The 13,446-nt window shown below is 44.5% G+C and overlaps 2 non-coding genes across 2 annotated transcripts; both read left to right on the top strand.

The window, feature by feature from the left end:
• Positions 1–3,006: 3,006 nt before the first annotated feature.
• LOC138017951 (U2 spliceosomal RNA) lies at positions 3,007–3,197 on the top strand. Its single transcript, XR_011125983.1, has one exon. It is a non-coding gene; the product is annotated as a U2 spliceosomal RNA (small nuclear RNA).
• A 1,921-nt stretch (positions 3,198–5,118) lies between these two features.
• On the top strand, positions 5,119–5,282 carry LOC138017935 (U1 spliceosomal RNA). The gene has a single exon (XR_011125969.1). It is a non-coding gene; the product is annotated as a U1 spliceosomal RNA (small nuclear RNA).
• Positions 5,283–13,446: the final 8,164 nt, after the last annotated feature.

The raw sequence follows: 13,446 nt of genomic DNA, 5'->3' as shown, positions 1-13,446 counted from the left end.
GAGTGCCCTTCCCACTTGTTCTTCTCATGTCCTTTTGCCCACAGTGTTTTCTCCTGGTTGCAGTCCCTCCTATTTATGTTCTCATCTTCCTCCCCGTCCATTATCTGCCATCATGTGTTGTTCGGCGGGCCGGGAGTTTGAAAAATTAATAACTCATTACTCGAGGATAAGGATTTTTGTTCAATTATTTCTGAGGTCATCGACTGCTATTTGCTTTTTCGTCATGCTTTTCCCTCCTCCAAGGAATTTTGGGAGTCCTTAAAACGTGATATTTCCTTCTCCCGGGACCACCGCACTGCGCTCTCCCAGGAGAAGGTCCTCTCCACTAATCGTCTTATTGCCCTGAAGCAACGGCTTGCTGTGGGGCCTCCTTCTGACGCGTATAAGATTGCTAGTCTCGAGGCCTCTCTCAAGGCAAGGTTTTGACTCGGAATTGGAAGGTGCTAAAGTTAGAAGTTGGGCAAAGTGGTTGGAGGAGGGCCAGGCCCCCACTAGGTTTTTCTTTACTTTGGAAAGTCAACGGCACGAGAGGATCCTCATCCCATCTGTCTTTACGGCAGATGGGACTGAGGTTTACTCTCTACCACAAATCATGCAGGCACAAACAATTTTACAGTAATTTGTTTTCGGAAAAGGTTATTGATCTTTCTGTGCAGGAGGAGTTGTTCTCTCACATCACAGCCCACTTACCTGACGATAAGCGGGACATGTGTGAGGGCCCCCTCTCTTTAGCGGAGGCCTCTGAGGCTTTGAAATTATCCAACCGTAATAAAACCCCTGGCCCCGACGGTCTGTCGGTGGAGTTCTACTCGCCGTTTTGGTCTAGTCTAGGACCTCTCTTAGTAGAGTTTTTAATGAATCCCTTGACAATAGTGTACTGTGTGAGTCCATGAAGGCCAGCCTCACCCGCTTGGTTCATAAGCGCGGTGACAAGAGCCTGTTGAAGAATTGGCCTCCCATTTCGCTTGTAAACATTGATTATAAAATATGTCCCGATGCGTTCTCTATGCGTCTCGCCAAAGTTTTACATTGTATTGTTAGCCCCGACCAGACCTGCTTGGTGCCTGGGAGATCAATCTCTTCCAATCTTATCTTGCTGCGTGATTGTCCTAATTACGTAGAACGTACTGGAGAGACTGGGATCTTGCTCTCCTTCGATCAGGAGAAAGCTTTCGACCGTGTCAATAGATCCTTTCTTCTAGATTTGCTGGAACACTTTGGTTTTGGCCCATCTTTTCAGAATTGCATTCAACCTTTATATAACGGGGCCTTTATGCAAGTTTCAGTCAACAATTTCCTCTCTGATCCTGTTCCCCTGCGACAAGGAGATGCTCTATCTCCCATGCTTTACATATTGTGTGTGGACGTGCTCGCATGTAAGATTCGCACCTGTCCCACGATCAATGGCTTTCTCCTACAGGGGGCTGGGGGCTTACAATTTCGAGTAGGGCAGTATGCCAATGACACGACTGCTTTCGTTAAGATGTATAGTTCCCTAGTCTTCCTATTTTCTGCAATCTCCCTTTATGAACGAGGTACTGGCGCTAAACTCAATGTCGCCAAAACAGAGCCCATGTGGCTTGGTGCCTGGAAAGATCGCCAGGACCAACCACTTGGTCTCTCCTGGGTTAGAGAGATGGAAGTATTAGGCATTGTTTTTGGTACGGTTTATGTGGAGCACGATAATTGGGAGCCGCGCCTTCCCAAGCTAGATAATTCCCTCTCGTTGTGGAATTCGCGCTCCCTGTCTTTGATTGGCAAGGTTTTAGTTCTTAATATCCTAGGCCTGAGCAAGTTCTTATATGTTTCACGCTTTCTCGAACCCCCTAAGTGGGCCCTTGATTGAATTAAGAGTTTAATTTGGCCCTTTCTCTGGGGCTCCTGGCTGGAGACAGTTGCCCGAAAGACGATCTTCTGCCCCTTAGCTAAGGGCAGCCTGGGACTTAAGGATTTTGTGTGTCAGGGAAAGGCAGCTCGACTGGCCGCCTCCTTTAGCTCTCTCGACATTGCATTCTGTAAATGCTTCTTTCTGGTTCGCTATTTCTGTGGTGCCAGCCTTGCCCCTTTGCGCCCTGAGTGGGCTTGCCTACGTGACAATTGACTGCCTAATGCCACCCAGCCTACCGTCTTTTATATGCACATTTTGTCTTCTATGCGATCCTTGGTTATTCCCTCGAGTTTTTCCTTTACATTTGAAGCCTTTTATACTCTGCTTTTAGAAGCTTTTTATACTCCTGCAATTCTACCCGGGTTTTGGACTCCTTTTATTCCTTCTAGATTCTGAGTGTCCAGCCACTTAGAATTTGTCCGTGATGGATTTACCAAAAACTTTAAGAATGATCTAGCATGGCTGATCACTCTCCGAGCAGTCAAGGTCTGCCGTTCCCTTTGGGATTGGGGTTATATTTCTTCCCCTCATTGTGCTCTGTGCCCCAGGGTTGAGACTCTTGATCACTGTTTCTTGCACTTTCCTCGAGTTACACGTGTGTGGCTTTTGTTTTTGCCTTTACCCTCTTCCCTTTTGACAAGTCCCTTTACACCTACATGTGCATCTGTTTTTCTATATGTGTTCCTCCACCCAGACAGTAAGAATCTTTGTATTCTCTTGTACATCTTTAAAGACTGTCCTATATGGTGTCTGGAAATTCCGAAACAAAGCGACCTTCCAAAACGGAAGAGAGAATTCTAGAGCTTTGATCAAATATATCGTTGCCGATGTTAAGCATAGGATTGTTATCCATAAGCATCGCTTTTCACCTACTAGGTTTCGCTCTCTCTGGGTTTATCCAGAAGTTTGCAGTTTTCGGGATCACGATAATCTTGTCTTTTTCTTTTGATTTTGGAGGAGATTTGAGAAAAGATTTTTAAGTTATCTTTTGCATTTTCTTTTGATTTAGACTTGTGCTTTTTCGAATCCTGCAATTTTCCACTCTGTGTATTTCTGATCTTGTAACTTTTGGGTGTAAATAGTTTTATCTACTGTGCTGTAGCTGTTTGTAAATAGGTGTTGCTCTCCTGAATAAAGTTTTAAAATGGAAAAAAATCTGTTCTTATCAGCTTAATATCTGATACACTGCTCATCGAGCAGCTCATATCTTTAACTGATTTTTGGAACTGGGCCGTGGAAAAGAGACTTGCCTCGTCCTGGCCACAGGTTGCCTCGGTATAGCACTACCTCCGAGTGTGGCCCACTTCCCTCCGGGGAAGAAATAATCAATTGAAAGTAAAACAACTGACTGACTAACTGAGCAGCTTCCACCTTCACTTGTCTTCCCTAGGAAGGAGCGAGTCTCCGGCCTGCCCGGTTTTGGGACGACAAGAAGCCACCACAAGCTATGTGCAGAGCAGTTGCGTCTTGGGGTCCATGGAGAGGCTGAAAAAGTTCATACTTACCAGACCCTTTCATTAGTTTGTTACGTAGCTAAGTATCTCTGCCATTTTGAGCTCGTGAGGGCTTGGCCGAGGTCTGTGAGTGCCTTTGGTGTTTTTTTCACTTGTGGTTCCTCACCTTTCCTTCACTTGCGGTACTATCATTTAATAGCTTTTGCGGGCTAGATAGCTTTTTGAACACTCGTGCCTTTTTGCTTTCTCTGGGTTCGTTTCTTGGTTGAACTTTGGTTCCTCCAAGATCAGCCAAGGGATGCCGGCTGCTAACACCATGCAGTGCCCGGACAGAAATCTACTGTTCTGCTGGCTGTTCGCAGGTCCTTCCCCGCCTACTTGAGTCAGTGGAGAAAGACCAGCTCTCGTCCATCCAGTTCCTGAGGAATGGTGCTGTCCGCCTGTCCTTTAAGGAAGAGTACGTTTGTCAGTCCACTTTTCAGCATGGAATTCTTTATGGTGATGTTCAGCTTCGCCTTTGCAGCGCTGATACTTCGTCCCATCTGGTGTATCTCTGAGATTGCCCGTTCAAGCTCCCAGACGATGCCGTCCGTTCCTTCTTCTTCTCCTTTGGGCAGGTTCATTCTCTCCAGAGGGGTGAATACCCTGGGTTTCCCAGCCTGAGTGATGTCAAGATCTCTTTGTCCAAAGATGTCCCTGTTGATTTGCGTCTGGCTGGCTTCGATTGCCGTGTTTGGTACCGTGGTCAGCCCCCCTACTGCGCCATCTGTAAGAAGATCGGTCACCGGAGTCATGCTTGCCCACTCAGTGGACGATGTCGGCACTGTGGCCAGTCTGGTCATATGGCCCACGAATGTAGGAACGCCTGGGGACAGCCTACACCTCAACCGGCCTCTGGGGTTCTTCCGGTGTCTTCTCGTCAAGAGGGGGAGGCTGGGGTCACGGCCTCTGACGCCAGTCCCCCTGGCACTGAGGTCGCGGAGGATCCGGCCGGATCCTTTCGTCGATGATGCAATGGAGGAGGTTTGTCCTCCTCTTCTTCAGAGTCGGGTCGACCCACACGTAAGCCCGGCTGTCACCTACGATAATGCAGGGCGGGGCCTTCGCTCCACTTATTCCGGATTCCTCATTATCCCTGTGGACCTCACTCCTGGGGAGTCGGAGTCGGACTCGGCTCCTGGTGCGGAGTCTTCTGACTCCCCACGACAGCGTAAGCGTAAACGTAAGCAGAAGATCCCGGGTGGCCGGTTCTCCTTGCCCTCAGCGCTCTCATCTCTGGATGGGAGTCTTGCCGTGTTGGACATGGGCACCAACCATCAGGAACATACTTTAGTCTCCTTTTTTGGTACCATGAGGGATGTTTGGAGGGGTGACATCTGTTTTGAGGAGGTCCATGGCATTTGCTACTCAAATACGCTTGTTCCGGAACTTGATTATTTTGTGAAGAACTTCCCTGCCCCTGATGATTTCTCCCCAGGCTAGTTTTTGTATGTCTTCTTTCCCTTTCCTTTGTCCAGTGTGAATTGTCACTCTGAAGTGTAAGACAGACGAGGCATCTCCAGAGTGCGATTCTTTTGTCCTCTCTTGTCCTGATTCCATCATGTCTGCCTTAATTTTTGTGGGGGCAGGGTTCGATCCCCCGGTCAGTTTGGCATGTTGGTTGCACCCTCTGTTTAGGAGTACCCTCACCCTCATATGGTGTGGGATTTGACATTATGTCCAGGAGCCATTGCACTCACCCTACTGGGGGGCTGCCTGTTGGCCTCAAACACAAAAAAACTTACCTGATGCGGGAGGCACTGTGATCAGGGAGGCAGTCCTCTCAAGGTGAGGCTCTTTCATTGCACTTCAATTGGGTTGACCCTTGCGATTACCCCAAATGTGGGTAACTTGAGCGTATAATTTCTGGTAGTGGGGACCTGCGTTCGCGCTAGTCCCGGCACCCCCCTCGGAAAGGAATGGCACAAATGGGATGGTTTGTTGGTGTGATTTCAGTCAGTCAGGCAAGCATGGAAGATGCAGTTCTGTCATTTACTGACGGGACGAGACGGGACAGAACTGAGTAACCAAGGCCAAGGTGAGTTTGCCGTGAATTGAAATCTGGTTGAATGTTTGAGTTATTTGGTGGGTGCAGTGCAGAGCGGAACCTCACTTTATTTCTTGCATTCTTCGTTGCTGCAGAGAAATCATTGATTATAGATCAATCGACGAGTGAAACAAGAAAGTACTGGCGGGCGGATCAAGCTCCTATCCTCTTGCATCGTTTGGAAAATGTAAGAAGATGTATGTTTGTAATGTTCGATCGCCTATCTGTAAGCGTGATAGATTTCTTATGCCTCCCTTGTACTATGTTGCCTTCTGGCCATCTGGTATGCATTGAGTAACATGAGAAGGGGCCAGGGCAGTTGGCGTTACATTTCTGTCGCCAACACGCACGTTGTCGATTCCCTGTGGTATGTATGGTTGTAGACAAGTAATTTGCCGTGAAAATTTACTCTTTTATAAGGGGAAAGTCAAAAAGAGGTCAGAGGAACCAACATGTCAATTTGCTTTCTTGCCGTCAACTCAAACGCCATAGTGCTCGTGGCTGTGGCTGCCTGCCCGTCCATCCTTTGTACAAGTTCGCAATCGTTGTGTGTGCCTGCCTCACTTTCAGGTTGGCTTTGCAGATTCCCTACTAGGGGCGAATTATAATCGGACAACCATATCTTGCGACCAGGATACTGGCAGCACTACGTCTGCTGCAAGCATGTTATGGCATCGATTCTCTGCCTTTTGGCTGCATAATTGGCATTTGTGCCATTGTTTCAGAAGCAACGCCTTCACCTCCCTATCTTATGGGAAGAAGAAGAAGAAGATGAGCGATAGCCTTAGTAATATGAGTGGTGATACTGATTTATTAACTGACGATTTGATTTCTGTTGTTCCAGAGACTCCTTCTGTTTGTGGCTCTCCTTCCTGGGCTGATGCTGTGCCAGACGACCAAGCTCCTGCTGTGACTCCTGAGTTGTTTTCCCAGAGCCTTAGTCCGGATATCCTGCTCCCAAATGTGTTGGGTGACTTTATGAGTTCTGGTGCTCGCTTTGACCCCTTTCCTGCTTTGCGGTGGTCTACCATTGGAAACACCATCTGCTCAACAAGGATCTGTCCGTGTACTTTTCCTGCGACAAGGTCACCACCAACCCAAGAGATCCTCCAGGGCTTTGATGCGGCCTGTATTGACATCAATGTTATTGCTTCCATCTAATTTGTCTTTCTAAGTGGACTCGGATCGTCACGTTTAATGATTATCGTGCGAATAATGTTGCGTTAGGAAAGGATGAGATAATAATTTCTGGATGTCAGGTTCTTCTTGGTGATTGTGAGAATCGAGTTCGGCTGGTTAAGATCTACCAAGCACCCTGTGAAATGCCTGATACTGTGCTGATTGGCTGCTTGTGAGCCTACGGGAAGGTCTTTTCTTTCCCCCGTGACCGTGTGACGGATGGTGTTTTTAATGGGGTCTGTACGGCCAAGATGTGTCTTAACAAGGATATTCCATCTTGTATTCATATTGCGGGCGAATTTATCTGGGTCTGGTACCCAGACCAACCTAAAACATGCCGTCGCTGAGGTTCGCAAGATCACCTTGGTGGTAAGTTTGACTTTTTCCGTTTCCTTAATTGTAAGCTGCCTGGCCATCGTGCTATTTCGTGTCTGTCGCCTCTTATGAGTAGCGTGTGTCTTAAATGTGATCATTGTTTTCGGGATTGTCCTTTTGTCGTTTATGGTGGGAACATTTTGTCCGTTCGTAATTCTCGTCCGTCTACCTATGCTGATGTCGCCAAAGTTGTTTCTGTGTCCCGCCCACCGCCTGCTGATACCCGTGCACCTGTGTTAAAGGATAGTGTTGCTCCTATGGACAATAAGAAGAGTGAAGAGAATCAGCAGGAAGAAGGGGATGGAGAGGAAGAGCATACCCAGTCCCATGATCCTTCGGGGGTTCGAGAGCAGGAGCACGACTCCTGTTGGGGCGCCGGTGAGCGTGGCCCTCCTGGCAGCTGTGCCTCAGGTGCTTCTACCCAGGACCAGCTCCGGGGGTGGCGGCGTGAGCGGGACCATCCTGCGGAGGTGATTGTGAGCGCTGGAGGACCCCTGGACGTGAGGACTGAAACTCACTTAGTGATGAGGAAGGGGGTACATGGCACAGGGTTGGCAAGGGCTGTTAGTATCAATGCTTAAATTGCTGTCTCTTAATGCGCGCGGACTCAGTACACCTGCAAAACGTGTTATTTTCATTCGTAAAATTTCCTTGTTGTCTTTTGATTTGATCCTGCTCCAGGAAACACATGTGTCTCGTCTGGAACAGGCTAATGAATTCTCTCGAAAGTGGACTGAGAAATGCTATTGGTCGTTTGGGGCGTCAGGTCGGCCGGTGTCGCCCTGCTTGTCTCCCCCTCTTTTCAAGGCTTCGTAACTCGTTTTACTTTTGATTCTGACGGCCACCTAACGGGCTCCCATCAAATCAAATGGAAATCAAATGACAGTGTAAATAAAGCTGGAGAAAATGAAACTTAGCAAAAATTACTTCGAGTTTAAATTGATCAGCATAATGGTCCGCAATAACTCAGAGAAAACTGCCTCTACAAAACGTTGATTTGTGGTGACAGTCAAGTGAATCAAAGTAATATTCTTTGTATTTTGCACTGGCAAGATTTCTTCAAACTTCCGAGTGGCATTCACTCGTAAATAGTGGAAAGAAAAAAAATGACCTCTGGCCTGAAAACTGTTGATTTAAAATAGGCCTCTCCGCGTATTGATCTTGAAATGTTTACTGCTCATTAATTTTTTGTTTGCTATTAGGCCCACTGGAAACTTTTAAATGAGACCTCTTAGAGGCAATTTAACCATAATTAAATTTTTTGTGGGTTAATAATAATTTTAATAATAAGAATGTGTCCACTTATGGGAGGTTTGACTGTAGTAAGCTTATTTTGAAGGCAGTTGTATTATTTTATCATTGTAGTGAGAACATGGCAAACGAATCTGAACCAAAGCAACGCCTTTTTATTTGGAAAGATAATCATGAAAAACTACTAGTAGAAGAAGTACTGGCCACAGAGCCATATCAATTTAAAATTGGATCTAAAGAACGAGGTGCTACCTGGACCCAGATTGCAGAGCGCTTATCAGCAAGTGGCCTACGAGTTACACAACGTTCTGTGAGAAAAGTTTGAGCGGCTGTTGAAGGACTTCAACAGAAAGGAAGCTGAAGAGAAGAGAGCGAGTGATGTTGATGTAGAATATGGAGAACTGGAAAGGGGCTTGTTAGACATCAAGGAGATAATGGCAGAGCTAGAGGAACAGAGGGAAAACGAAGAGCAGAAGCAAAAGAAAGACAAGGCATCAGCTGAGGAAATGAGAAGACAGGCAACAGAAAATTTACCAGAAACCAAGAAGCGAAGGACCACTGCTGGTGAATCTGATAGTGACAATGGAGAGCCAGCAGCATCAAATGGCAAAATGCAACAATTCTTCAATGGTTGATGTAGTCAGAGAGAGCATACAGCTGAAAAATTAGAGCAATCCCAAAATGAAGAGATGAGGAAAAGAGAGATGGATGCCAGAGCCACAGAACTGCAGCAGCAAAGAATGTTTCAACAGAGTTTGTTGCATCAACAGCAAAGTGTCAACAAGAACAAGTTTTCAACTTACAGATGATTGGCGCTCTAGCTGAGCTTCTAAAATGTATCATTATTAACATGTATCTAACATCATGTATTTTACGAATTCATGAAATATTTTTTAGAAATATATTTTTAATCATCCGTATGGAAGTAATAATTTATTATTGTTGTGAAATATGCAGAAGGAACTGGCGATAAAGTTCAAGTTTATAAGACGCCAAAGTAAATACTCAGATGTCTTTATTAAAATATTTAACAATTTTTGTAAATGACGGTATTTAGTAAATAAGCGCTCACCCTGAAGGTAGGAAAAGTTAATAAGGCCCCCTCCCCCACACACACACACAAACTGAAGTGCACAATCTCTAAATTCATTGTTTGATAGTCTATGAGATTGAAATTGACTACATACTACTAAGAGACTACCCTAAAGACCAAGTTTACTTCGTACCAGATTTTACTAAAACTTTCAATGAACAGTTCAAATTCTGTTTTACTACATGCTTTGAAAAACACTTACTACTCGCTGAAAATGGTGACAATTTAATCTCACCCAGCTTTGAATAAGCGCCTACCCTAAAGGTCCAAAAATGTTTAACATCAAAACAAAGGCATTATTGTCCAATTTTTGTTACAGTGTTGCATCAACATATCAATGTACCAGAAAATGAAACCCACCATGCTACGACTAGGCCCAATGTTTGGGTAATGTTAGGGAGCAGTTTCCATTCGAGTGTTGTAAAACCAAAACCCAAGTAATTACTCCAACCAATTACAACACACATAAACAGAGCAACAAACCAATCAGAGTTCGAAGCAAATGTAAATAACTGGGGAAAACATGTATGACCCTGTCAAGGTTGGTTTTGGTTCTAGGTTAGTTTCTCATTGGTTGAAAAAGTTGCACAAGTTTTGCAATTGAAAGGCTTGATGAAAAAAGGGGGTAAGCGACAATTTGGCCTTTAGAATTGACATTGCCCTAGAAACGGTCCACTTTGGCTTACAAATCTCTTTCAGTATAAGACAAATGACTGAAATGTCTTATTTCCGGCCACATTCCTTGACAGTTACTGATCCCTCCAAACCCCCCTTTCCCCAAGGCAATGTTGACTTGGGACTTGTGGCTTGTGCTGATTGCCAGGAAACTGTTTGTCACTGTGACTCAAAAATTTATACAAAATTTGCAGTATTCTTTTACGGGGCACAAACAGTTTCCTGGCAATCAGTCAGCACAAGTCCCAAGTCCTGGAAATAAGACATTTCTGTCATTTGTCTTTAAAGCCCTTTTCAATAACCTTCCTGATGATCTAAATCTATTTTTCTTTGCACATTTTTAGATTCTTAAAGAACGAGGCACAGGCCGGCTTATCTTTGTATTTTAAGTTTTATTCACATGAACATTGTAAATATTTTATCTCTTAATCGTTATGTTTAGTTAGTAACAGATGAAGAGCTACCACGTGGAAACCCTGTTAATAAACCCATTACTTACTAAACATTCTAATATCACAAATTTGTAAACCAAAGTGGACCATTTCTGGGCAAATTTCAATTCTAAAGGCCAAATCGTCACTTTTTCCACCAAGCCCTTATTGTTAACCAATCACAGAGCGCAGTAAAGCAAAACCAAAGCCATTACCAAATTACTTTTGACACTCGATTGAAAACCACTCTATGTGGCTAGATAAATACCAAGCTTGTCTTGTCTCAAGAATTTAGATTTGAAAATATTTATGAATAGTTGGTGGCATTATATTGAGAAATGAACTTGTAGTATTCCCATATAGACAGGTTAAGGCATTCCTTAATAAGGCACTGATCATGTACATTTTGCCAACTGGACTAAAAACAATTCTTAAGTCTTTCTTATAATCCATTAATGCAAAATATGCTAAAATGTCACCAAAAACCCTTTCGACTGCCACCCTCACAATACTCATGGATGCATTGTGGCCCAGTGGTTAGGGTGGTTAGGATGCTTGCCTTGAGTTCCCAAGATCCTGGGTTCAAGACCCGCTCTGACCACTCGTTGAATTTGATCCTGGTAGTCCCTGCTTCAACTTCTCAGCTGCACTTGTAAATAGCCATCTGTTTTGCCTCCGGTCAGTCGGGAATCTTAACAGTTGTTGTTGTTGTTGTGTTCTGTTGTTTCGTTGATTGTTTCAGATTGGCCCTGAAAAGCCCCTATGGGGAGTGGTCAATTAAGTATTGTATTGTATTTTACTGTACTGTTGTTGTGCCATTGTGAGATGAGCATCACGGTAGGGAGTGTGCAGCCAGATTCTTCGAGGATATGCAGGGTCTCCGTAGATGCATAGAGGTTCCCTAGTTGGTGAGTGGGAGTATTGCTCAAGCTCATCCAACAGCCCAGACATACGTAGCATTCCAGCATCGTGTCTTTTTCCCTCTGAGTGGAAACAACACGATTATGAAAAGTGCTGTCTATTTACAATTTAAATTGTACACGACAGCTCGAACGTTATTTTTACTACCAATAGAATTAGTTTTATGTGCCATCTCAAGATTGTACCTAAAAATTATTTACCGTATTTATTCCATTAAATGCCACTTTCGAATAAATGCCTAACTACTAGACAACACATTGTTTATTCGAATAACATATATACTAAAAAAGCAAGTGCAGTGATACGTTAGCTTAGTAAATACTGTTATTATTATTATTATCGAGGATGATGATGATCATAATCATATTAATATTAATAACATGTATATATTAATAATATATAAGCACTGGTGGCTCACTTGGTTGAGCACCGGGCTGTCATGCGGGAGGTCGTGAGTTCGACTCCGGCCGGAACAACACTCAGGGTCTTAAAATAACTGAGGAGAATGTGCTGCCTTCGTAAATTACATCTGCAAATGGTTAGACTTTCAAGTCTTCTCAGATAAGGACTGTAAACCGGAGGTCCCGTCTCATAACCCTTGCTGGAAATTAAAAAGTATGGGACGTTAAAAGAACCCACTCACTATTCGATAAGAGTTGGGGACGTAGTCCCCGGAGTTGTGGTCTGACCTTATCTGGATGGGGGCATCTTTCACTTCCTAAAATAAACTGTAAACTGTGTAATAAGCAGTCTGGCTAAAGTCTCCCGAAAAACATCCCCGAGGGGAGAGACTAATCGCTTCACTTCACTTCACTTCACTTCAATAATAATAATATAATAATCACCATGGTAATTGTGCTCCATTTGTGCTTTAAAGAACGAAAGTGACTTATTGAAGAAATGTAAACTGAAGTCTACATGACTGTGTATTCCCAGGAGTTCAACCAACTACGAACCTCTCCCAACAAGGCGTAACTTCGGAAAATCGGGTAGTGAATCAGGATTGTCTTACCTACTGGGCCATAGAGGTTGGCAATTAGACCATTTGGTGCCACCACAGATTGGAACTTTATTGCGTGTACCCTTTTATGTCCGTTGTTCTCCTGGTCTGGAGATCGGCCTCACAGTGCCATCAATAAAACCCCAACAATCTTGGATGCTTTGTAAAGTAACAAACAAATCAATGTCGTCGAAAACATCTTTGGTGTACATTACAGTTAGTGCTTCTTGCATTGATTTGCAGCTGAACATCGCGAAGAAAGACAAAACAAACTAAAGAAAATGCTACATGATTGAGGATCGCGTGAGTGAAACCCGTAGTCACCGATGCATAAGAAATCTGAAAAAATTATGTTCGCTCGCGACAACGGCTATGCTATCTCGGGGTACCAGACTTCGCACAGTAAAAACTCGTAGTCGTACTCGTTCTCGTTCTTGGATCTGAAGGTCCATAATGGTTTGGAGAAGACTGCTCATGCTGACATTGAATTGATCCTTGTTGATTTTTATAAGAACCTTTTTGCTAAGGATGCCGTCGACCTGCAAGTCCAGGCCAGTTTAATTGATGATCTAGAGTTTTCCTTATCCGTTTCTGAGTGTGATAGCTGTGAAGGCGAGTTTGAGGAACTTTTTTCCGCCCTTACTAGCCTTCAGACTGGGAGGTCGCCTGGGTCGGATGGCCTTCCCACTGAGTTCTACATTGCTTTCCCGGAGGACCTCAGCGGTGTCCTCACTCTTGTTTTAAATGTGTGCTAATACTGGGGTTCTCTCACTGATAGTCAGCATGAGGGCCTCTTGCGCCTGGTGTTTAAGAGGGACGACAAACGTTTAGCTAAGAATTGGCGCCCTAGTTCGCTGCTTAATACTGATTACAAACTTGATTCTAAGGCCATCACCGAGCGTCTGAAGCCTGTGATGGAGTCCATTGTTAATCCGGATCATACATGCGGTGTTGTCGGCAGATCGATTTTTTTCAAATTTACAACTTATCCTAGACACCCTGGATATGATTGACAAAACTAGTGAGTATGGAATCCACGTAACTCTCGACCAGGAGAAGGCGTTTGACTGTGTTGACCATTCTTTTCCTATGC

Source organism: Montipora capricornis, chromosome 9 (assembly GCF_036669925.1).
Source record: "Montipora capricornis isolate CH-2021 chromosome 9, ASM3666992v2, whole genome shotgun sequence".
NCBI classification, from domain to species: Eukaryota; Metazoa; Cnidaria; class Anthozoa; order Scleractinia; family Acroporidae; genus Montipora; species Montipora capricornis.
The sequence above is the reverse complement of the archived record's forward strand: the minus strand, read 5'-3'. Positions and strand labels throughout refer to the sequence as shown.